General features: G+C 40.7%; 1 long non-coding RNA gene across 1 annotated transcript; it reads right to left on the reverse strand.

Annotated features, from left to right (window-relative positions):
* Nucleotides 1-353: 353 nt before the first annotated feature.
* LOC119144088 lies at nucleotides 354-20975 on the reverse strand. The gene is made up of 3 exons (XR_005102959.1): nucleotides 20648-20975; nucleotides 6269-6352; nucleotides 354-493 (listed from the first exon to the last, which is right to left on the reverse strand). It is a non-coding gene; the product is annotated as an uncharacterized LOC119144088 (long non-coding RNA).
* Nucleotides 20976-22228: the final 1253 nt, after the last annotated feature.

The raw sequence follows: 22228 nt of genomic DNA on the forward strand, positions 1-22228 counted from the left end.
GCAGCTGGGGGCTCTTTCCTGCAGGAGCTGCGGCCCTGGCGAGCCCCGGCGGGAGCAGGGGGTCCCTGAAGGGCTGCAGCCCGGGGCAGGGCCCGCGCTGGCGCAGGGAGACGGGGCAGGAGGCGGGAGCGGGGCTGAGGGGCTCACACGGGCTGGCACACGGCCCACACCGGCACAGCCCGGCCCGCGGGGGGAGAGGGGCCGGGAGCTGAGGGGGCAGCTGGGAACAGGAATTTAGGGAGGGTGCTAGGAAAGTGTTTTAATGTTTGTCTTTGTCACTACCTGAACAATTGGCAATACATTAATTTTCCTCCGTTAGAGCCTGCTTTGCCTGCAGTGTGGTACCTGTTGAATGATCTTTCTGTCTTCATCTTGACCCATGAGCTTTTCCATCCTACTTTCTCCCCCTGTCTTGCTGAGAAGGGGCAGTAACAGTGCAGCTGGGTGAGGGTCTGACAGCAAGTCAAGGTCAGACCACCACAGGTGGTAATAGCTAAAAAAGAAAATACATTGCTCAGTAATCTGTCATGTCTAGATGTCAAGAGCATCAGCCAGGAAGGCTGAAACATCTGATGTGAAACAGGAAAGCAAATATTACATATGCTGTTTCTGACTATAATAACCTCTGAAAAGAAGAAGAGAAACAAATGTGAGTTCCAGTGGTGAGTCTTTCATAAAAAAACCCAAACAACTAGTAAAACAGTTTCAATGGGAGTGTATTTATCTTAAGTACTCATATAATTTTTTTCTGGGAAATTCATATCTTATTGTTGAGAAAAAGGTGAAATAACTTTGATGTTACACACCAGAAACTGTTGTTTTGTAGCTGACATCATCATGATCTGCAGTATTTTGTAGTAAAGGAGAGTCCATAGAGAGTGGGTTACTGGGATAGATCCTAACTGGTACAGACATGCAGAGAAATGAAAAAAAATATATATACACTGATAGAAAATGATCACAAAATCACAGAATTGTTGAGGTTGGAGGGGACATCTCGAGATCGTCTAATCCAACCTTCTTCCTCAAAGCAGGGTCAGCTCAAGCACATTGCTCAGGACTGTGTCCATTCAGGTTTTGAGTATTTCCACAGATAGAGACTCCACAATCTCTCTGTGAAACCTATTCCACAGTTTGACCATCCTCACAGTGAAAAGGTTTTCTTACGTTTAAATATAAAAATTCCTGTAATTTCAGTTTGTGTCCATTGCTTCTCATATTGTTGCTGGACAGCACTGAGCAGAATCTGCCTCTGCCCTTCCTCCATCTGTCAAGTATTTATACACATTGATAATGTGCCCCTGGGCCTTTTCTGCTCCAGAATGAATAGTCCCAGCCCTCTCAACCTCTCCTCATATGACATGCTCCAGTCCCTTAATCAGCTTTGTGACCTTTCGCAGTGTCCCTCTTGACTGGAGAGATGAGAGCTGGACCTGTGTCTTCAGATGTGTCTCATGGGGGGCAAGTAGAGTGTGAGGATTACCTCCCTCAATCAACCACAGAAACCCTTTTTGTAAAGCAGCGGAGGAGGCTGTTGGCTTTCTTTGCCATGAGGGCTCATTCTGGGTCATGGTCAACTTGGTGTTCACCAGGATCTCCAGGGCCTTTCCTGCCAAGCTGTTTTGCAGCTTGTTGCCCCCCAGCCTGTACTGGTGTATGGGGTTATTTCTTCCCAGGCATAGGACTTTCCATTTTATTTTCTTCTTGAGATTCCTGTCAGCCCGTTTTTGCAGCCTAACGAAAACCCTCTGAATAGCAGCACACATATCTAATGTATCAGCCACTCCTTCAGTTTCATATCATCTGTGTACTTGCTGAGGGTGCTGTCTGTCCCATCATCCAGGTCATCAATGAAGTTGTTAAACAGTGTTGGCCCTTAGGATACACCCTTGGCAACTTGCCTCCAGCTGGACTTCATGCTGCTGCTGACAAAGATTTGAGCCCAGCAGTTCAGCCAGTTTTCCTTCCACATGGCTGTTCATTATCTAGTCAATATTTCATCAGTTTGTCGATACAGAGATGATGTCAAAAGCATTGCTGAGTCATGATAAAAAACAGTCACTGCTTTCACCTTGTCCACCAAGCTAGTCATTCTGTTTTAGGAAGCTATCAGGTTGGTCAGGATTTCCTTTTCATGAACCTATGCTGACTATTCCCAGTCACCTCATCCTTCATACGTGTAGGGGTGGTTTGGATTATTGGCTCCATCACTGTCTGAGGGATTGAGGTGAGGCTGACCAGCCTGTAGCTCCTAGTTCTTGATCTTTCCAGACTAGTTAAAGCTTTTGTCAGTTGTACAAGCGTGGCTTCAGCAAAACAAGACAAGCAAATCGACTGCTCAGTATCATGCTCAAGATGTTGGTTCAAACAAGGTTTTGTATTTTGTTGGCCAAATGTCATAACCACTGTGTTTTAAGAATAACTTCCAGTTTCATGTCCAATACAGTGACTTAAGTCCCTGAAAAGCAACCTTCTATCTGTAAGTTTTGTAGAACAGCTACTTGTAATGATTAACTGAGCCAAGATGCTTATGAAATATCATTTTAGTTACAGAGGTTCAATTTTTGCATCACAAAACCCTCTGCTATTAAAGCTGTAGAATACTTCAGTGGAAAATAAGGGTTCAGAGGTCACCTTGAATTTATAACCACAGCTGATGTGAAGTACAAGTGGAAATTAGGTGATTCACACTTTATACTGCACAAATCTCTCTGTGAGAGTGGATATAAATTCTGTGGGCAGCAGTAGGGCAAAATATATTGTAAAGAAGTCAATGGTTTGATTGTTAACAGCCGTGTTATAGAAGGATAGCACTTGCTTCCCACCCCTCCTTCCTAACCAGCAGCGAGCATCAGGTAAAACTTAACTCTAAAATGAACATACAGCACCACCTCTCGATGGGATTGCTTTCTGCAACGTGATCGTTCTGGAGTTCCTCTCCTCCCGGCTCCCTGCCCCCCTGATGAATGTAGTGAGAATTTGAGACAAGTAACATAGTATTTTGCGATAACAATTCTGTGAAAGTGTAAATATTCTCCCATCTCTGGTGGCTGCAGGGTCAATCTGTCTGCACAAGGCCTGTAAAGAGTTGCCATTTGCAACCCTGAGGTTACACCTATCCACTCAGTCCCACACGTGTTTCACCTTCTCTCACCAGTGCGATGGGGAAGAAAGTAAGAAGAGTGAAGTGAGAAGCCTCATGAGCTGTGTAACCATGACTTGGGAGGGCAAGTGCCATCACTTCAAACATCCCCCCCTCCCCCTTCCTTCTCCCTCTCCCCAGCTTTATATGCTGATCATGATGTCATATGATGTGGGATGCCCCTTGGGTCAGTTGGGGTCAGCTGTCCCAGTTGTGTCCCCTCCCAAGTTCTCGCCAACCCCCAGTGGTGTGAGAAGCAGAAAAAGTCTTGATGCTGCATAAGCACTGCTCAGCAATTACCAAAACAACCCTCTGTTATCAACACTGTTTCGGTCACAAATTCAAAACAGCACCATATGGACGGTAACTTTTCTATCGGCCCAAACCAGTACAGCATCTTCAATGAAACATTGGATTGGGCAACTGGGTCAGCTCCTCTATTGGGAGGTCAGAACCCACGTTTATGTGCTTTAACAAGGAGGTAGGTTTAGCAGGAATAGGAATCTCTTAAATTTGAACTGCTACCACCAAAAAAGTTACATGGGTGCCAGCCTTGTATGGAACTGTATTTTTACATAATTCAGACATCCTGAGGATGTTACCCCACATTATTTTTATATGTTTTTTCCCCCCTTGAATGTTATTATTTTGGTATGAAAATGGATTCTTCTTTTGGGCTGGACATTTCCTCAACAGACATTAGAGGACTAAAACCTCAATAAATAGGAGCCTTTGTTAGGGAACATTAAAATCTGTTAGCATCTAAAGAGTAAAAAAAAAATCCAACATGGATCCATGGTAATTCAGGCATCTACAAATATAAATAACCAAGAAAATTTTAAAATTTTGTGGATACTAGGTGAGAATCTCTTGTAGCTATTGTCTGTATTTGCATAATTTTGTCAAGAACTAGTTCTCTTTTAGCAGCAAAGGTTAACAGGTATCATTGCAGACTGACTGGCATAAATAGGTATTTCCAGGCAGTTTACTGCTCTGGCACACTTGCAAATAAGTTAGCCATCTTGGACCAAATTTTAAAAAAAAGCCTAATGATGAGGCAGTATCTATAAATAATCCAAAATACGCAGATTCAGAAGAAAAGTAATTCATGCATGTCTTGTCTCTTTCACAAAGAAACATGAGCTCAGAACTTTGAGGACCTGATGCTTAAAGTAATCAACCTGCTGGCTGACTAGATCCTCATAATAACATTATTTTTCTGAGAAAATCCTAGCAGCAACAGATTTCTTAAAGAGTTCTGAATTCTATGCTGATTTTCATTTAAAGAACAGGATAAAAATATTTTCTGTCAGTACAGAGCCTGCCGTGGGGAAAACATAAATACATGCTTGTAGTTAGCATGAAATCTATGGTATCATCATAATTTTATTCTGTTACCAAAACATGTGACACTGCAGGAATTCAAAATTCTTTCTGTTATCCATCACAATACAGCCTTGTACAGATAACATAATAAAATGCCACAGGCTGATTTATGCTTTAAAGATAAACAGTGTAGACTATATGTACCAAACTTTTGGTCATTGTCTCAGAAAAATAAATCACTTTGTCATTTTTATTTTGTAGGCTATTAAAAAATGTGATGGCTAATTAGAATGAAAAAATGTAGCTTCATTATTCATTGAATGGAGCTGCATAACACTGCACTATCAAAAGGATCCGGGGAAGAAAAGAGGCATTAAATTAGTAACACCAGACTTGAAAGTTTCTAAACAGTGCATATAAATAATTAATATCAAAGAGGAATATAAAAAATTAAAAGTAACTCGAATCCTGTGAACATGTGCGGTCCTTATGCAATCAAAACTCCCACAGAAACAAGAAGTTTTCCTATGAAAGAAGAGAAGACTTAAGGGCTTAGGAGATGAGATCAGCTGAAGGAAGAATGAACATTTATTAAATATGATCCAATCTGAAAAACTGTTTCTTGAATTAAAGCAGCTGTCTAATCCTTTCTAATAGTCACAATTATTTTCTAATCCTTTTTTTCCCCCATCTTATCATTTGAAACAAATACAAGAACAGTGATTTCCAAAGGAAGATGATGCCATAAGAGCTTGCTAGTTTTACTTCTGTAAGTTCGCTTGACTCTTTTAAAGTGGATCTATGCCTGTGACTTCAGCTGTAATCTTTGTTTTGTTTGCATGAAGCAAAGAGGGAGAATGGAAGAATGACTTTTCTTCTGTGCCAAACTCCAGGGAATAGCGAAATTCATGGCTGTCCACAGGCAGCGGGCTAAGGCAGTGCCCACTGTGAGTGTTTTGTGGGGCAGATAACTGCAGACAGTGTACGTGCTCAAGAGAACACACAGACTCCTACTACTCACTCGCATCTACCTATTTTCCCTTTCTGTTCTACTACATGTTTCTACACTGAAACGACAGCCATCTTCCATTTTCCCAGAACAGCGCCAGCAAGTCCAGCAGAAGAAAAAAGTCGATTGAAGGAACAAAGCTTGAAGTCCTAAAGATAAACCTAGTTAGGAGAGAGTGAGGACTACAAGAGCTGTGATACTGCGCATAAATAGCAGCTTGCAGCTGGGCTTGAAACAAAGAAATCTGGCAACAGCTGCTACATGAACTTCCTACAACTGTTGAAGTCTTCAGCTCCTCTTGAATCCCCTTGCCACTGCTGTACTCTTCCTCAGTCTCAGATTAAAAAAAAATAGTGGGTTTTTCTGTTTATTTATGGACTTGAAAATTTCCTGGTGTCCCTTTCGCTGGAAGGCCCGTGCCATGAAGGGTTCTATCAGCTCTGCTCTGTCTCTTGCTCTCCCTCAGGTGAGGGAAATACCATCCCCTAGAGAAAACAGGTCCAAATCAGTCATTATAAAATGTTGAAATGAATGAATGATTTTTTCCAAAAAACCTCCACTCCCATACATACATAGGACTGTATAACTAGAAAATATATTTTTTAATTGTATTATACATGCTTACTGCCTTAGCAAAAAAAAATAAAAAAAAATTCCTGATCGTGTCTGGTTGCGGCAGACCTGTGAGCTCACCTTTACTGACAGTTTGCTGGGATGAGCAAGAGGATGGAGTGTAACTGATACGCAACAAGTTCATGCTCAGACGTACACACAGGAGAAACAATTCTTACCTGTTCCCATAGTCACATTTTAATTATGCTCCTGTGCCCCTCGTTCTCTCTTGGAGCTTTTTCAGCTTGCTTTCCATTTGTTTGCTGTGGGAGTAGATGTGCACATGATCACTGAATTGTCAGAAATCCTCCAAATCTAATTTACTGAAGGCAGGAACAACTGGATGCACAAGGGAACCTGAATAAATTTCAGTTTAAGTAAAAATCACAAGCATTTTTAAAGAGGAGTGCTAAGATTATTTCCTTTTATTGTTTTAGGCAATAACATGAAAATCTTTATGGCTTTAAATATCAGTAGAAGAGCCATCTACTCATCATCTTATAAAGCATGCTGTTCTTCATTAGTGCTTGAGTTTTTACAAAATCTGTAAAGGCTTTTGTGTTTGGAAGTGCAAAATAAATTGAATTGTATAGAGTGTCAGCAGTCAGGCAAAATTAAGGATTTCAGGGAGCCATAATGGCAGAGAACATAATGGTATTTAAATTACTGGGCCATAAAGGATGGAACGATCAACAAGTGAGTAAAAAACATAACCCATGAAGAAAACTCCCAGAGCAAAGTACAGTTATTTCATCCCATTAAGGGATTCAACTTCTTTTCTAATTTTTGAAACAGATGGTATGACAAGATTGGCAATGCTCTACAGCATGAGCATCATCTAACTCATTCAGAGCTGAGCTGAAAATAACAAAATGAAACTCAGCATGGAAAAAGACTCAAGCTAACACATGTATGGGGAAAGAAATTCAAAACAAAGAGATGCAAACAGAAAAGGAAACCTGGAAAGCAAGTGTACTAAAGGAGGCCAAGAAAAGGGTGGCGCACAGATGATGTCCACTTAACCAGGAGAGGGGTTGTAGCTGTGCAGTCTTTAATTATCTAAACTGGAGCATGCTTGGAATGTTGGGACTTGCACTTCTAGACACAGCTAATAGATTAGTGATTACATGGCTTTTAATGATGAGAAGTCACTAAAGCTTGAGTTTCTATGCCTTCTGTAGAATTTTCCATACCTTCTTGACCTTCTTCATGGCAGACATGATGCATATATTTTATGGTTCAGAAGATCTGTAAATCTTGTTAGAGTTGCAGACTACTCTGTTTTCCTCAGCCCCCCAGGGAAGATCTGATTCAGCCTCACAGTGCCACCTTCTGAAACACCAGCAACTGAGTGCTGCGTATTTGGATATTTGCCATGAATAAAAAGATATTCACCAGGTCCATCTGTGTGCAGCAAGGTCAGACAAATTGACAGAACCATCCTTCCCTGACCAAAGTGTTTGGGGGGAGCTGTGCCTTTCCTGGTTCCTTCTTGGTTTTTATTTATAGCAATACTTAAGCACTTCCCATACATTACATTTCCACAATACATTCCTTTATAACTGGTTATGTAAAATAGTTCAAAATATCCTTTATTTATCATCATGAGGCTGAAAAATGAAGTTAATTAGAACTCATTCAGAGATTTGATGGCTGTGAGCAATTCCACTTCATAAGTTTCAGGACTAGTGTATTTTGTCCTTTTATTATTTGCTTCTGTAACACTTCCAATACTTTGTATAGTGGTCTCTTTCTTGTGACTATTAATGCATAGATTCAAAAAATGTCTTGGGTTTAATTATGTCTTAAAAAGAATCAAAGAGATACTTCATGTAATGTTTCATTCTCCTGGCACATCTCAGTTTTTTCTTTTGACTCCATTATCTTTTGCTTTACTAGTTTAAATTTAACATGGATTATTTGGAAATAAAGACCAAACTGATTCAGTTTTTCATTAAAAAAAGTTCATTGAAATCAATTGAGAAACACTGGTAAGTGCTTCAGAGTGCAAAATGATTTCCTGATAATTTTAGGAAGGAATCCTGACTCCTGTTCTCCTTCCCCGCCACTTTGTACACAATTAACTCAAGTGCTTTCCTTGCTTCTTTCTGTGGTGTATGTTGTCTTAATTGATCTGTTAAAAATGTTCATAATGAAAATTGAAAAAAAAAAAAAAAGGATTTTTTCCAAGTTGGTTTTAATTTCACCAAATAGTGATGCCTTGTCCAGTACAGAAAGAGAAAAAAGCATCCGTTTTGTGAAATTCTGTTGGTTTGTTTCCTTACAGACTGGCTAGATGTCTAGCTCTGGGCACCTCCAGTTTTGGCCAGCAAAATTACAGATGAAAGTCTATAAACAAGTAGTAGGATAGTCATAATGGATTTTTGTATCATGCAGGTTCATGCATTTAACTTCTATTTCCTTTAAGAGGCTTCTTTCATTAGGCTTGCTACAGAAGATTTGGAGACACACAGTCACATCCAAAATGGTGCCTCATAGCATGGCATTTTCGCATCTTTTTCTTTGGGAAAGCCTCTTCCTGCTTATTCTCTCTGTTACCTGAGCCTGGAGAAGGTCCCTGATGTAAAAAGCATGTCCTCTGGTCCTAATAATTGATTACTGAGTTATCTCCTGGTAAGGCAGATGGTTATACCCTTTCATTTCTTTCTCAGTCCTTCTTATGGTCCATTATGTTGCTCTTTTTTTGCACATCTTTTCCTGCCCACTTGACTTCTTTTTACAGTCTTTTGAAAGCTCAGCAGTACGTATGCTTACCTTGAAGAAATAATACCACACAGGCAAAAAAAAAATAATTATAATAACTTCATTAAATTATTTACATTCATTCTGTCATGAGCTCCATATTGACACCAGACACAGTATAACCAATGGTGAAATGAAGGAAAGATGCTTAAGCCAAGCAGTACCAGCCCATGGGCACTGTCAGTTTTTAGGGAGACTTGTTCTGGACATTTAGTAATTTAAATTTTGTTTGTTTTGAAAGAAAGATTCTAAGCATACATGGTAAAGAATCTGAGTAAAAATTATTCCCTTTGTAATTTGAAATATAAGGATAAGAGTTATTAACTTGGGCCAAGGTTTATATTTTCCTTTAACACAGCAGTTATCGAGGAAAAGTTTTACATTAGGTTTGTAAAAAATCATTACATGAGCAACAGATATTTGTTATTTCCTGAATATCTCATGTTCCCAATTAAAAGTAGCCTTTTACAGAAAGTATCTTTTTCTGCTTGATTTTAAGTCATTACAGTGACTCATTAAAATATATTGTTTCTGCAAACTCCCTAAGGCAGCAAATGAAATGTCATACAGACAGATCATCATCCATAAGGCACTGCTTTGCAATTAATATGACTTTTATAACACACTGTTGGTTTTTTTAGACTGACAATGTGTCCTGAGCCTCATTTTTTTTTTTTTTTAAAGCATTACAGGCAGCTTTGAAGTGAAGGGAATCACTTTGGGTATGTACAGAGACGGATGATCATGGGGATACAACCCATCGTTGCCTCTCAGTATGCAAATGATGCATGTCTACATTTGTAAGTGCAGAGGTTCACCATGGGACTTTGTGTATACAAATGTAAGAAACTGTTTGCAAACCCTCATGGTGAATTTAACATAACTGTAGCATATGTAACACACTGGCTGACTGCACAGATCCGTGCTGGGATAAATGGCCTGTACTGAGGGAAGGGCCTGAGCAATGACATCAGAAGGTTGCAATGATGTAAGCACTAGTAATAGAGAGTGGAGAGAAAGATCAAGTTTGGTTTAACCCAGCACTTGTGGGATCTTTGGTCCAGCTGTATCCCAGTCAGGAATATACCCTTCTACCTTCCTAGAAAGGCTGCAGACTTTCATTCTCCCCTGTTCATGCTTTTAAGTACTCATTATATCTCTGGATGTAATGTATATCTAGGATCGTGGTTCCTAGGTTCACGTCCCAGCAACAGTGATGGAGTGGTATTTCACTGAGTGGAAAGTATGCAAAGGTCAAACTGAAATCCTACTATATGAGAATATTAGGAGCAATTACTGCAGCCAAACAGAGCATTTACCTGACAAATGCAAAACTGTTCAAATCCCTCTATCATGCAGATTGTTTTATTAAGAAAAAAAAGGGATGGGTTTGGTTTTCCAAATTGACATGTTTTCCTGACATATTTATTAAGCTAATAAGCTACAATATCAGATGGGGAATTTATCAAGGATGAATCAAGCAGTTAATGGTGAGGGTGGGACTTCCAGATGCTCTGAACTGCCATCTGGGAATGCTGCTCTCCCTGCTGCCTCTGTACCCAGCCTGGAGAAACCAGCCTCCTGGTACAGGGCTCAAAGCAGGCAGGGTAGCAGGCTGCACACAGCCTTCCCTCGCTTGCTACAGGTTCATGCCCTGGTGGGGCTGGGATCCCCAAGGAACTAAATCATGCCTTTAGGGAAATAACACATTGATGCTTTGCTCAGGCACATATAATCTCCTCTCACATTAATGGCTGGGCTGTCTGAAGCACTATTACTCCTCTGCTTGTTTCTGGCAGGTATGCTTGACTGACTGACTAATTTGAATTTTTTACTGAATTTTTTACTCTTGCTGCTTTGAAAATTTGTGTGTTGTGACATCACTACCAAGTAGTGACACAATACCCTCAGCAAACACAGTGGTGTCACATCATGATGGCTGGATTTGAAGTAGTCTGCTCTCCCCTTCTTGCTAGCTCCATGGCTGTTTTCTTCCTCCTCCCTCCTTCCCTCTCACTCTCCAATTCTTTCTTTCCCTCCTTTCCCTTATGAAAGGATAAATGTTCCCTCTCTAGTTTGTGGTGGTTTTTTTTTTTTTTTTTTATGAACAAATGGGAGGTATTGCATCTCCCAGTTCCGTTTAGGTCTTTGGCGCTAATCTAACCAAAACACACCCAAGGAGATTTTTATCATGCTCTGGAGATCTTTATTTGACTGTAGGGACTAATAATGAATATTCAGCAGCTCAAGGAAACAGAGATGAATAACCCAGGGAAAGAGAAATAAAAGGCCTAATCAAAGGAGAGAGATAACTTGAAGATAAAATGTGATGGTACTATGAACCAGAGGAATACAAAAGGCTCTTCCAGATTGCAGAGGTTGTGGAGGAGAACGCTTTTCCCTGTAAAGGATAAAACACCACGTGAAAAAGAGTCACTGAGATCAGGAAAAAATATTTCTGCTGTCATAGTTATGGCCCTCAGATTAAATGAAACTTTCACTCGAGATTTGTCTCCTTAAGATGGAGAGGTCCAGCTGCTGACCTTGACCTGCTGTCTAGATCTGGTTCGTCCATCCAACCCAGAGTGGCTCTTTAGGCAGCAGGAGCTCCCCTAACCCCTGAGTGCTTTCTTTCAAGCCCAGAGTGTCTCTGTATGGAGTGTGACATGAGCTGGTCCTGCCTCTGCTGCCCAGAGAGGGTGAAGCAAGCAGCAGACATCTGCTTGCCCAAGCAGTCAAGCCTTGTCTAGCTGAAATGGCTGGTGCTGTCACATCCATATAACCTGCAAAGAAAAGGAATACACCCTCCCCCCAAAATCTGCCCCCCCACAAATAACATACTTGACCTACTTTTTAAAGGTGTCAAGCTAGATTAAATGGATTGCCTATAACGAAACCAGCAATGAATAAAAAGCCTTCCCAGCTGAAAGACAGATCTGTTAATTCCCTTTCAGTGCTCTTTGCTGTTCCATAAGGTGTCTGATTTTAATTCCATTTCCTTAACACATTAATAACAGGACACAGCCCCAGGTAATTACTCTTTGCTGCTGGAAATGAAACTGGAAGTATTTGAGCCTCCTGTGCCTGCGAAGGATTTACTTGCTGGGTCATGGGGGACTGCACTGAAATTACTTTGCAGGATTTTCTTCCTTGGTTTGGAATTTGTGAATGATCAGTAAGTGATTTTCAGCCATCAATCAGGACCTGTACTTTTACCTGAATTATTTAAATGAGAGACCCATATTTTGGTCTCAATTTCTTTTAAGCAAAAACTGTAAAGGTAAAAGCTGCTTTCAGATTGAAATACGATGTTTCACGTTTTGGGACTTGCACCTGAGGAGCCTTGCAATACACATTTCCCAATCAGCTACACATCTGGGGAGCATCCCCCATAAAGCCTCTGAATTTCAGAATTAAAAAGCAGAATCCATTTACTCAAGTCTCCAAGCAAAGCAATTTGGACTTTGATTTCTGGTAGCATCTTTTGGCTGATTTATGCTATGATTAAAATTTTTGTTGCTGATGATGCATTATGCATGCAATATCTGATGAAGTAAGATCACAGTAAAATCTAAAAATAGAGTCATTCAAGTATCCTTAAAAGAAAACCTGACATGAATACTAGCTCACACATCAATGAAACTGAGCTGCAAAGACACACTCCTCTTATCCGCACTTCAAGCAGAATTTAAAGCATAGACAGATCTCTGTTGTGCACATTTCTATCATCTAGACCTCAGAGGTGATTTGATTTAATTTAGTTTAATTTAATGAGACTAGAAGACTGGCAAGGTATTCACTGAATCTTCCATACTGCAGAGGTTGATAGTTTTGCCCATTTTGCCCTACGCAGTTCATGTGTTGCAGTTGACTGGCCGTGACTACTCCTCAGCAGACCGGTGGGTGCCACCACAAGTCAGGGGTAGCATTTCAAAACAGCTTTTATTTTCTCTCAAATAAAAGAACAAAATAATTCAACCTTATCGACATCAACGAAGGAAAACATCGTTCTTTCAAACTAAGCAGCCACAGCCTAAACATCTGCTCTCTGCCTGAATCATTTATTCTCTCCTTGATTTGAAAATGTGCTCAGGAGGGTTTAGGGCTTAAGGTTTATTTGCATAACCTGCATATTGGTGTCCTAGCATAAGGATCGGCTGCCTTCTTGAGTCACTGGGGACCCTAAACCTTGTTGCTGTGTCCCCTTCCCTTGGAACAGACACCTCTGAGGGTGGGAACATCATTCAGCCTCCAGCAGAGTGACAGGGAAGGTAGTGAGTGTTTGATCAGTTAAACCTGTGGTTTAATCTGTATATTCACAGAGTGAATGTGTCTCTGTGGGTAAGATATAGTTATCCAGAACATGACAGGGGGATCCACTGATCCTTGGGCAGCAAATCAATTTTGCCCCCTTCATGTAGCTTGGAAAGGGAAGAACCAGGTAGAGAGATCCTAAAAAGTTTTGGTAAGGGATTCTTCCAATTTAGTCATGGAAGAATACAATGAAAGGTACAGAAAACATGAATGACAAGTAGAGCAACAGGGATTGTTTGGAAAGAGAAGAGCGATGGAAAAAGCAGTGTGACTTCTGGACTCTTCCCCTCCCAGAGCCCAAGTGATCTTCAAAGCTTCTCCAGCATGTGTTTTAATGTTTGCCTCCATGCTGACGTCACTTTCCTCTTCTCTGAAGTTAACCCTGAAGAATACAGGTCTTCCTTTGAGGAATGCTTCCTGCAATTTGTTATTTTGGTTTTGGTGTGATAGTAACTGCTGTCAGCACATGGGCTTTATCGACAGCAGGCTTTGGTTTTGAACACAGCAGTTATAAACAGACCTGCCTGTAAAGAGCATGGAGTTGACCTTGCAAACATTGTGTACAGTATTGACGTCGGCTTGCTCCTTAGCGAAGGGATTTATTTGTTTTACCTCTGTATCTTCAGCAGTGGAAGGCTCTGACAGAATATCAATGGACTGGGTAATTTCTCAGGCATTTCAAGACAGCCATCCCTTGAAATTGAGATTTCATCACTTTGAGACTTGAGAAAAAAACTTTTTTTTTGCTTTTCCCACCACAGCACGTAGTGTCTGGATCATTTGAAGCACATTGCAGCATTTAATTAAGCTTTCACTACTTCACACACAAAAAAGACTCAGGCTTTCGGTAAGTGTATGTAGAACAATTAGCCTCTTAACATTCAGCAAAACAGAGATGACTTTAATTATTTCATTTGCAGTTGCTACTTCTAGCCTGTTTGGTTTTGAATAGCACAGCTATGATAGTTAATAACTCTAGCACAGCCAGAGAAATCAACAGTGAGGTAGATGTGCTTGCAAGCAAAGCTACATGCAACCTGTCTTCATGCCATGCTTGATTGTTACCCTTTAAAACTGATCAAATGAGGGCTCTACATTGTCTGCTAGCACCTCCATGATCAATATTATAAACAGTGTTTAATGCATGCAGATTTGCCCTCTCTATGGTGAGTAACAGTGACTACAGCAGCCTGTTATTTAAGAGTACGTGACAGAATTGCTGGTTTTGCTCAAATGGTCTGGGCTTGTACTTCCAGAGCTGAAAGCTCCAGCTTTTTTCCCAGTTAATGACAGCAGCACTAGTGCCTGCGCACATGCATTATTTACATTGAAACAAAATTAAAACTTTGGCAGAGGAGAATATTTTAGGTAGATTGTTTCTGCTTCCGTGAAGCAGTGGGAAGCTGTGATGCCTTAACTGAGAGAATAATGCAGTTAGATCTATCTTTGATACACCAAGAAATGACAACGCAGTTTTGCCAAGGGTCAAAATATTCTAGACCCATTCCTAACTAACGAGGTAGTGATACATCTCCCCACCAAAGAGGGTACCCCCACACCATGACATTTTGAAAATTACATGAATTCCATACAAAAGAACTGCACCCTGAGAATTTTTCTAAATTACTCAAATCTATAGGAGAGAGAAATCCATCAGCCAGAATGTCGTTTATTCTTCTGTCAATCTGATAATCTAAATAGTATGCAGTTGAGATTGTGGCGAGTTGGATTGCTTGCTATTTTTGTCCTAGATTTATAAAAGTCAGATGAAAGTTTCTTTCTATCCACACACACACACACAAAAAAAAACGGTCCTGCCCCTCATCTACATTCTTAAACATTGGAGGAAAATATTTTATTTAAGCCAGACAAGACAAGCTTATCCAATAAATACTGGGAAAATAAGTAGTTTTGGCTCCTGAAACATTAATAGAAATATGAATCCCTCTAGTATCAAACACATATAAAACTGTCAATAGTTTTAGAAGTAAAACTTTTGAGCATGCTTACTGAAATGTCTAGTCTATTATTGTGGAGGTAAAAAACCAAAATAATTACTCACCCATGCTCACACACTCTGTAGATTTGGTTTAATATTTAGACTTTTTTCTTAGAGTATAGCTGTTTACAAAGGTTTAAGGTGAAACTGGTTTTGCTCCACTTCTAGCCATCCCCCTCCAAGAAAATGGATTTTTCAAAACAAGTATTTTTTTTATGACAATCTATTTCAGGAAAGATGCCATTTCCACTCATTTGCATGAGACCAATTCTGCAGCAGTCCTCAGGGATATAACAACCGAAAGATTATTCTTAAACATATCTGTCTCACTACTGCCCTGTGTTCTGAATATGTTTTTGAATATGGAAAAATCTTGACTTTACTACTGTATGAATCAATATAGTTCTTCAGTTTTGAAAATGAAGCGTTTTGAATCTATTTTGATTTTACAGATTAAATCCTGAACTACCAGAATTCTGAAAGCCAGAATTTTGCTATACTTTTAAAATATATCCTACAGCTCACTAACATAATGTCAGGCATAAAATGTATCATCCAGTTCCATTTAAGGTGTTAAGCTTGTGCTCCAGTGTCATTCCACTTAAATGATCCTGCTAATGAATACTCCACAAATTTTGACTATCTGAGGAAAAAGGAGAGGCATAATTTGCTGTTATAAGGCAAAATATTTGGACTATTGGAGACACACCTGGAGAATGGATTTTGACACCAGCCAGTCCCCGAGGGAGGGCAGTGTCCTCTTTGACTCTTTCCACAGGAGCTCATATCTGCATCCCTGAGGATTTCACCCTGGCAGGAGGGCATGCAGGGGAAGACACTCCTCTTAGATAGTGGGTTTCAATACATTGGGGGTTTAAACATCAAATCCAACACTTCATACCTCAACCTGCAAATCCCTGACAGTCAGGTCACAGAACCATGGCTTGGTATGGTCCTGGTTAGACTCCTTACCAAGCTTTTTGGTTTTGATGTGGCTCTAATAGTATGTGAGAAGCACAGAGAAGAAAGAGGGCGGAAAAACCCTATCCTGCATTAGGGCCAGAAGGATTTAACTAAAACCAGTCTGACATTAGCCTGAGCCTGTGAGCCTGTTTAGCGCTGCAGAAACACAGTTCTACTAGAACATCTTCAGAGCTGATCTGGCCAAAAAGGTGAAGCTCATTTGGGTATGGACATACTAAGCTATTCCCAGCTCAGGAAAGCACCTGTGTGTGATTAAATACCAGGTGCTATAGGGATGATGCTGCAGATCTAAGGTCTCTATGGACAGCTGGGCTCCAACACAGTGCTTAGCTCACTGTTTATGAAAAAAAAAAAAAAAAAAAAAAAGGCAATCAGATATGGCAAAGAGTAATAAATTATGTTTATCATGGACAAGGAGATACATTTACCTTTTTTCAAACCATACTTCAGTTTTACTAGGTACTCAGCACAAGTGAGAATTACACTGGAGGGCAGAAGTCTGCTGCTGTTGGATCAAAAAAGCCTCTCTGAGTTTGATAGCTGAATAATTAAGAAAGACTTAATTCAATTCTGTCAATCTTCTCTTAGCTATGAATTGCTTCAGTGCTATATTTACAGCTGTTACGTAATCTTAAAGGTTGCTTATGATATAATGAAGAAACTCAGCAGGTTGCCAGTTTAAATAATATTTCATGTGTGTGTTAAAAGGAGTTATCCATCCCTATTCATTTATGTCGTTACAGTCTTGGGACTTGGGAAATCTTAACTTTGGTTTATTTACACTATTATAATAAATCTTGCTGCAGTATGGAGCTAAATTATTTTTTAAATAATGATGCAGATTGGACTCTTGCTCAAAAGTAGAACCGCAAATCAACAGATGTAACAGATATATTTAAACTAATTACCAACACATCACAGCAGAAACAGGCACATGGCGCGTGGATTCTTTTTCCTGTACCAACCATCTGATCCATGCCTGTGATCATTAATTTAGCACATGCTGAATTGTATTTTCAAACACTTCTCAAAACAAATGAACATGTCTTTCAGTTTTCAGATTCCAGTCATTCTGTTGCGGACACTCTTCATTTAAAGGCTATCTGGACCTTGATAGCCAGCAGCATTATTTATCAATGAAATATCTAATGGGCCAGTTCTGCAGATGTTGGAATTATCACATGACAGTTGTCTCTTGGCAACAATCACTGAATATCCAGAGTGAAATTTATCAGCTGTCACAAACTGAACTCAAACTAAAGTTTTATAATAAGAGGTAGGCGTGGAGGGCAAAGAAGGGAAGGAGGGTCACAGCACACCTTTACACCTTTGCCCATGGGTTTGGTGCGCAGTAGCTTATGAGTTGTCTTTGAATCTTCTGCAAGCTAGACTTCTAGCAAGTCCCCAGTAAAATTATACCAAATGTAGATTGAACAGGGAATTGCACAGCTAAGAGCTCTGCTAGATCTTCAGTTTAAAGCATGTAATTCTGAAGAGCTAGACAATAACAACTCCTGAACCGTGTGAAACAGAACAAGTAAAATAGGAACAAGTGTACTTCCCTGAGCTGTCCCCTTCACATTAGTGAGATGGCTCTCATGAGTCAAGTTACTTGCATTAACAAGATGCTGCACTTTACACCTTTTGTTAGAAAAGAAAACTCTCTCACACATGCAGAAATTGCATATTTTTACAGTTTTTCAAGGTCCTTGCAGAGGAGGTTTCTGAGTCATGCAGCTTGTTATTTCATTAGCAACAACGTTACCACAATGAGTGAAATTAAACCTACATGAAGAACAGCACAAATATTTGAAACATTAGTATTGGCAGGAAAGATAGCCAACTTGTTGCTGCCTGGTGCCTGTTCTAGAGCCTGAAAAAGTAGACTGGATGGCTGCTGCTGAGGGAGATGCTGACATTTTATAGAGGGGAAGGTTAGTTCTGGGCAGGAAAAAGGGATCTTTCTAGCAAGGGTAGATGCTATGCTGTCTCTAAAGCTTCTCAGAGGCTCTAAACTTGGATTCCCAATGAAACCCAGCTCTTTTTTGTCTTCCTTTCTTTAGCCACTACTCAGCTTCTGAGATGGTGGCAAAAGAATGGGATAAAATATGGTATCATGGAGACCAGTGAGATTTTCAAAGGGTTACTAATGCACCTGTAGTCAATGGTATCATCAATAGCTGAAAGGCAAAGTAAAATTCCTATTAACCCAAACACATATGATTGATCTGTGTCTACCTGGTTTCTGGTATTTATGACTGTAGTACTGCACCCCAGCAACTAAAACTTTAACAGGTTGATCTTTGTAAAGAAGGAAGGAAAGAATAAATAATTATTGCTGCTTTATATATGGAAAATGGAGATCTATAAAGATGGCATTGAAAATCTCCAAAAAAGCAGGGAATAAGAAGCAGACTACAAGAAGTTCAGGCTGTTGCACAGAGCTGGGGATATCTTTATATTGGGACTGTGTTATTGACTGGCAGAAATGTGGATTCTCCCCTTCCCATCTGACTACTGCCCAAAGAAACGTTTGCCTCAATAGACATAACCGTGCACACCAGCTTGGGTGGGCAATCTGCAGGGCGTTGGTAATGAGAAGGATCTGTGTGTTTGTCAACAAAGTTGAGAATTATTCCTCCATCAAACAGCACCACAGTACAAAACTTCTTAAGATCACCCATTACCTACCCCAGCTCTTCCCTTGGTGGTCTTTGTGAGGACATCTCATGACCTCACCCTTATGAAAGCACAAACCTCACAGTTTCCTCAAAGCCTCAGCTTTCCTCAGCTCCAGGGAGCTGACATTTGCACAGCTCTTCTTCACCTCAGGTCTCCTGGTTCCTCCTGACTATCAAACTTCCCAACTGCTTGAGATGAGCTTAACAGAAGAGGCAGAGGAGAGCAGGGGACAGTGTGAGGGGCACCATGTCAGGTGCCTCCACCTGGTACATAATGTGATCGTTTCTGATAGGCCCTGCTTATAGCCAGGGTGAGCAGCTAGGCAGCAGTGGTGAGGAGAAACTCTCAGTGTGGCCATTCATGCCTTTGAGAAAGGGGGTGGTTGCTCTCGCTGGCTGCACTTCAGGAACACTCACTGTCACAAATTCCCCTGCCTCAGACTGGCATGCAGGGCTTGATCTGTGCCCTGCAGGTCCACAGCCCACATGCATCTGGTACATGAGGTTGAGGCCTGCAGGAGAGGATTATTGCAGACCATCCACCGAGCTCTTCATCCCCTCAGCCTGACACTGACACAGCACCAAAGCATCACAGGAGTGATCTCATGCAGCTCATTCTCTGCCTCTATGAATAAAGACCAGTTTGAGAACAGTGGGCGGTGTGTGTGTGGTAGCTAGGGGGAAGATCATGAAATAGCAAGATGAGGATGTAAGAACAATAAGAGAAGCAAGTGTGAAGTCTTTGGTATTTCAAAGTACAGCTCACAAGGAACCTACAAAATCATATTTCCCAGGCAGATGCAACACACCATAATCTTGTACAAATACTCTAGCCCTTCTGCAACCCAGAGATAATTTAGAAGGAAGGGATATTAAGTGTCCTGGAATTGCTTTTTGAACAGCTGTGAAAACCTCTTTGCATCTCTTCAAAGAAGAGCTTCTTATATGGAAAAATTGAATAAGCTGCCTTTTGTTTTCAGGCAACCTCTAGAGCAGAGAGGCTGTGGAGGATCAAGCTGTGAGGCAAACAACAAACACCACCTCCACATGGCTAGGCTACAAACATACTAATATGTTAGTATATCCGTCTTCAAAATTCCGTGATACCTGGTAGGACAAAGGCTACCATCCCATCACCTGGAGAGTGCTAGGATGTGACAGCTAAAAATGGTTAAGTTTTTCAATGCTAGAGTCCACAACTTTCCACTAACAGCCCTAAACATAAAGATCCCTTCCCTTCTTTGCATGCCGTGCCGTCTGTTGGCCAAGTCTCATTCCACTGCACAGTGGACTTTAATTCCAGACACTGAGAATTTGCCTCAGTTTTCAGAGAAATTATAACAGGAGAGAAGGTAATAACAAGCAGTAGTGGAAAGGTCTGGGTAACAAGATTAACGCGACACATTAACACAAATTGTCCGTGCTCTTAATTCCTAGTCAACAGGTTTGGTGGCAATGCACCAGCTGGTTTCTCATGGCAGCTGCTGCTTTAAGCCAAAGTGGCTTTTGAGGCAATGCTGAGGTGCAGACAGGCTTAAAACTTTCAGAATTATTTTTATCTCACACAAGAAAGATGGCAGAAAGGAACTTGGGGCAGGGAGGAGGATTTAAATCAACAACAGAACCACCTAAGGACCAAAGGAAGGAGCCAACCTAGCTGCAAACTGATAGAAGGACAGGTAGGGCAGAAGTAACTAGAGACCTTTGAAGATTAGCAGAATAAACTAGCATTTCCTCTAGGGAATTAGGGTGTGAGAAAAATTAGCAGACCTAGAGTAGCAAAGCAGGATGGTAATTGCAGCAGTAAATAGACTTACGACAATCCTGGAGATACGATATGGACAAAAAAGTAGCAGGTCCAGGTGAATTGTCAGCCATGCACAGCTCCCCACTTGCTGTTCCCACTCACACAGTTTGTATTGCTGCCACCAGTGCTGCGACCAGAGCTGACAATGTCCTGCTCTTGCACTTAAAGCCACTAGAGTGTTTGCACTAACTGCATCTGCTGCTGAAAGCCCATTATGAACAAAGTCAAACACCTCAAAGTGCGAAGGCAGAACTGAGTCCCTGGGTCTATTCGTCTCTTCTTTCTGCGCTTCTGGTTTGGCGTGCGGCTGTGTTTTTAGAAGCAGGCTGCAGACAGCTGCCGACCAGATTCTGCTAAGGTAAGTGCTGTGTTGAAAGTAAGAATGAATCATTTAATAAAGCTTCTTTCCAGAACTTGCATAAAAAAGGCTCTATGGAATTGTTAGTTTAGCTCCCCCACACCCCCACCCCAGCCCCGGCCCCCATCTTTTCTCTTAATAGTCTCTGATACTCATTTATTATTAGAGAATTAAATTCTGACTTCATTGGGTCTGTTGGGGTTGGTGTTGGTTTGTTGTTGTTGATTGGTTTGTTTGGTTTGGGGTTTTTTGTTTTGTTTTGTTTTGTTTTTTCTTTTTTTTTTTTCTCCTTCTGGTAAGGACAGAGAGCAGTACATTCTGTATAAAAGAAAGGAAAACACATGCACTTCCTAACTATACAGGAGAAAGGAGAACCTCCTCCCTGCAGCACTCCTTTGCTAAAGGAGTAGATTGATGCTGGGAGGTAATACTGCTGATTCATTTTCAGGGTTGTTTTACTGGTGTGGGAGTTATACAACAAAGAATGAACTAAAAAATGCTTGTTTTGCTGTTTACTCTTGGGGACTTTGCACATCATGCTTGTTTTTTTGCTTATGTGGACTGCAATTCTATCATCTTCTCCCCATTTTAAAAAGTAAACTGTTTAAAGGTGCTCTGTGTAATGTGTTAAGTAACACTGTTGAGGCAGGTGTCATTGAGTCTATCTACTTACTACTGGGTTTACTGAGAAAGAGTAATAGCCCCTTTCAGACCTCAAAACCACATAATTTCAGCAGTGTAACTTAATGGCTTATTAGAAGGAAACTGTATAGTCGTTCTGGGAATGAGTGAAGGTCCCTCAGCCCATCAAGGTTTGTCCAGCCCTCGTGCTTCACTTCCCCTAGGGCAGCCTCTAATCTGTTTTCAATGATTGCAATATTTTTTGCCTCAACCATCTTGCTTTGGAAGCAATGTGCACATTTATGGGTCTGTTTACTGGCCTCAGACTGGAGCTTGTTTTTCTTTGTTTTATTTGCCTTTCTCTTAGAAAGAAAATCCCAGGGCAAAAGCTTAGCTACAAAGCACACCCTGAACTCTGAGGATGATCTTTCTCTTTCCTTTTACTGGCAGGTTTTTTAACTCATACAGAGTCATCAGACACCTCTCTTTCCTCCTTTTTTTTAAGTACAAAAAAAAAAAAAAGATACGTTATATATTTATTCTGTTTTCATTTTCTGGTATCTCTATATGGTATCCTCCTGAACTGGAAATCTTGCATCAGTGAGATCTAAG

The sequence above is a fragment of the Falco rusticolus genome, chromosome 3, assembly GCF_015220075.1.
Source record: "Falco rusticolus isolate bFalRus1 chromosome 3, bFalRus1.pri, whole genome shotgun sequence".
NCBI lineage: Eukaryota > Metazoa > Chordata > Aves > Falconiformes > Falconidae > Falco > Falco rusticolus.